This window comes from Aythya ferina, assembly GCF_964211825.1.
Source record: "Aythya ferina genome assembly, chromosome: 2".
In the NCBI taxonomy this organism is placed as follows: Eukaryota; Metazoa; Chordata; class Aves; order Anseriformes; family Anatidae; genus Aythya; species Aythya ferina.
In genome coordinates this window covers 35,027,266-35,031,416 of record NC_140297.1, presented here as the reverse complement: position 1 = coordinate 35,031,416, position 4,151 = coordinate 35,027,266, and positions in this window count along the sequence as shown.

Genomic DNA, 4,151 nt, shown 5'->3' with positions numbered 1-4,151 from the left:
TGAGCATCTTGAAGGTGAAATATAGAATTAAATGGACAGAAAATCATCAGCACAGTGATATTTTAGCACAGAATTGGAGGGATGAACAGTTTGCTGTTCATAGTTGAATAGCTGAATCTCTTAAAAATTTAGAATGAAATGAAAATCACAAGGTCAAGAATAAAAATAATGTGTCATTTCCCTGTAATTAGAAAGGATATTTATAGATAAGAATATTTTCTTAATCACAGCTCCAGCTGATGCCAAAAGAAAAAGTAATGTGATAGGAAGTTAATGCTGGAAATTAACTCCAAGAATACATGAATATAAAAATAAATTTCAGCCTGCTGTCAGTTAGATTTCATTGTATTTCAGGCATGGATAAACAAGGTCAACTCTGTAAGCCCTGATTCTGGTTTCTTTGTCTCAGACAACCTCTATTACAAACAATTCCCAGCATTTTAGTCTTGTGAACCGTTACTTTTAATAATGGGAGAGAATGGAGAGCTCAGGTGATTAAGTGATATTGAGTTTTTCAGCTATATGGTAGCAAAATGCAAAGACGATGACCAGAGTAAGGCTTGAATACATACATTGCTATTGTATTCATTTTTATTAGAGAAAACTTTAGGGCCCATTTCAGCCTTTAGGTAGCTAAAAATTCAAAGTGATGATCTCCTTTAGTTTTTGAACTCACTGCAAAATGTCCTCCAAATTTCCCCTCAGGCTTTTTGAGAAAGAATTTCAAGAGACACAGATTTCTCTTTGAAGAGTTTTAATGTTCCTTTTTCACTGGTAAGAAGCAGAGCGAATGAAAGGGCCCAAAATGCCAGCTCCTGAAGTGATCCATTTAGTTCACTTCCCAGCCACTCCATCCCTTTAGTGAATTGCTGTTTAGAAAGGCATCTTTCAGCTGCTGCAGATGTGCTGCTCTGTCAATTATCAGGCTTAAATGGTAGGGCTTACACATTTTTGTCTCCAGCAAATTCTACTATAAACTTCTTTACCTCTTCCTTAATGGCTTCCTAATGTATCTTAGTGAAAGATGGATATCCCATACTCTCTTTTAAACACCTCATTCCTTAGATATTTTATCTTGACAGTTCTGCCTTCCCCAGCTGGCAATCTCCCAAACACAGAAGCACATTTCTGTCTCTTGTAGGTCTACCATGACTAAATGTTATCGTGGCAATTTTATACTTGAGGTTATCATCGCACAGCACTGTAGCTGCTACTTGTCAGTTTCTTCCATAGAGCACAGGAGCAGCAGTAGGGTGGAGAGATTTATAATGCTATAGTATAGAAAACAAGAGCCTGTAACTCGATATTAAATTAGCACTCATTAAAAAGCTCACCTCAGGTTGGCTTACCAACACAAAGCAACTGCTGCCCTGTGCCATGGCAGATGTTGCAGATGGGGTGCTCTGTGCAAGTGCATGCTGCATCAGATGTTATTCAGTGCTGGCAGAAATACTGGTAACCTCTGCATTTACCTGCTTTTTAAGAGAAACTAGTCACCATTCCTCATTCGTGCAAAGCAGCAGTTAGAAAAATCCTTCAAGAAAGATATGCACTGAGTGTTACCATCTGTAAGAGTAACATACATCAATGCTTATTCCATGTAGATGAGCTTGCATTAATTTTGCAAAAATTAGGAGAGCTGGATGAAAATCTGCTCTCAGTTCCAGTCACTGGAGTTTTATACAGAACAATTTCTGCACATGCTTTTTAAACTGTGTACTTAAAGAAATGTATGCCAGTGGGCACTACAGTGTGTAAACTCGATCCTCAGTGTAACCTTATAGCCCATTTGCTAACTTGACCTTTTTAACTCAAGGTTCAATGGATATTTGAAGAATGGCTTGTTTTGGAGATTATTTTTTTTTTTCATTTTCAAAGTGATTATGATAAAATCAATATTTTGTTAGTACTGTGAGAGTGATATACAGTACTTACTGAAGGCTGGACTTTGCCATTTCTCCCTCGTAGCAGTATCTTCCATGTAGCACCTATAGCTGCCTTCTCCTCTATATTTTTAAGTAAACCAAATAGAAATGCAAAATGTGTTTATTAGCAGTATTTCAAATGCACATAGCAAAAGGCTGGACTAGATGAAAAACAGACTTAAAAAGCAAACCTGTATAGCTACAAAAAATGTAATTTAGACCCATAATGGGTCTGTTGGCCCATAATGAGAGGTATGAGCCTGTGAGGGGGAGAATGTTGAGATCACTGTTGCTCAGGGAGATGTGCTTCGGCTCTGAAATGCTGACGGTTTAGAAAAATTTCATTTTTCCTCATGAGTGCCAAGTTTTAAAGTTTTCAATTTAAGCTTTCATCAAGAAATCAAATCATCATCCTATTTTTTTTTAAAGGGCAGCATTTCTGAAAAAGACCTAGGTTTTTGAGTGTTCCACTGGACGAAATACTAGACATTTCTCAAGTTTATCTTTCCATGTCTCCATTATTGAGAGGAGGGATAAAGCAGCTACCTAACACCTATATAGCCATACTGCTATTCTACTATATGTCTCAGTAGGAGCCCTCATCCCATGACCACATTTTGTGGCAAAGGTGACCAGTTTCATACACATATACTAGTTGGATACATATACCACATTTAATATGAATATGTAGCACTCCTGCCATGTCATACCTGCTAATAATTTGATACAAGCAGAGGCTTTTCTTCCCACATGTTCCAAAAAACTTATATAGCTTTCATGTACACTCCTGCCACTGGAAAAGTCAGAAAGTATCTTCTGTGTATATAGACATACATGAGAAAGGAGAGCTATTTCCCCTCAGAGAGAATGTGAAATAGCCCACCCAGCTAAAGAAAATAAGAAATATATATTTGAACCTATGCTGAGTTTCAGAAATTAGCTAGGAGTTTCAGAAAGCTTATTTACTTATATAGTCCTAAATCCCAAGCTTGAAGCATCCAAGGCACATGTGTTTTAGGCATTATTTAAGAAAAGGCATTTCAAAGACATGAAATCAGGTACAAAGATAAGAGGGAAACTATTGCTACCTTTGTAATATTTTGCATTTTCTCTGGTGAGTGTGGCTACAAACAATGCAGTCCGGTTTTACATGCCCTCACACCACGCATCACATAAAGGGCTGGGCTGGAGACCCCTGCTTGCATGGCAAAGCGGTGGGAAGGAATGGCAGGGGCTTGGTTTGAAAAGGCAGGATTCCTGGCCGCTGGGAGGGAAACGCCTCCCCCACCTTGCCAGAAAAAGGAATTCAGCAGCTGGGGATGGGGAATGAATCAATTGCCAGAAATTAGGCCGCCAACTTGCTTCCCCATGTTCTTTCTCATTATTGCTCAAATAACCATTTGTACTCGCACCAGATGCTTGTTAATCAAGGCCAATTAGGCTATTTTGCTCAGAAAATTTCCAACTGGCAAGACAAATAGTTCAAATAGCACAGAGGTCAACCAAAGCAGGAGCACTGGTGACAGCTTCATGTGTGCTTAGCCAAATAGAAAGCAGACATGGCAAGGGCACGCATGTGCAGTTCCCACGTGGATTGCATTGTGTATTTACCCCAGGGTAATAAGTTGTACTTGCCCTGGTCAGTCGGAGAGTTCAGACAGCAGTTCAGGTGTTTGTCTGTGCGTTGACTTAGACTAATATCGTATGCTGAGTTCCTCGTCTAGGTTGCCCAAAATGTCAAGGTGAATCAGGCTTAAAGGTAATAATATTAACCAAGATCTTCAGGGGTGCTTTCTCAGAGGGGTACCCGGAGAAAAAGGTCAGGCCAGCCACTGTGGCAAGCCGTCCATCTGCGCCTTGCTGGGGGATTTCTCTCTCCCCTTTTGAAATCCCATGGCAACCATCCAACAACCTGACAGCTTTAAATCTTCTCCTGCATATGTCAAGGCAGGTTGGGAAGCCAGCAGGCTTGCTGTACTGCTCAGGATTTCTAAAATTTGTTTTTCGAGTGGCATATGGTAACGGAAAGTAATGTGATCAGCAGATACTGCTCTGCATATACATCATGGCAAGAGGGGACACAGGGCACAAGGACCCCCAAAACCTGGCAATATGGATAGAGAGTCTGGATCATGCAGAGATCTGCATCATGTACCAAAAGTTCCTATTTACTAAATACTTTTTTTTTTTTTTTTTTTTTTTTTTTTCCTGAAGAGCTGGCTATGA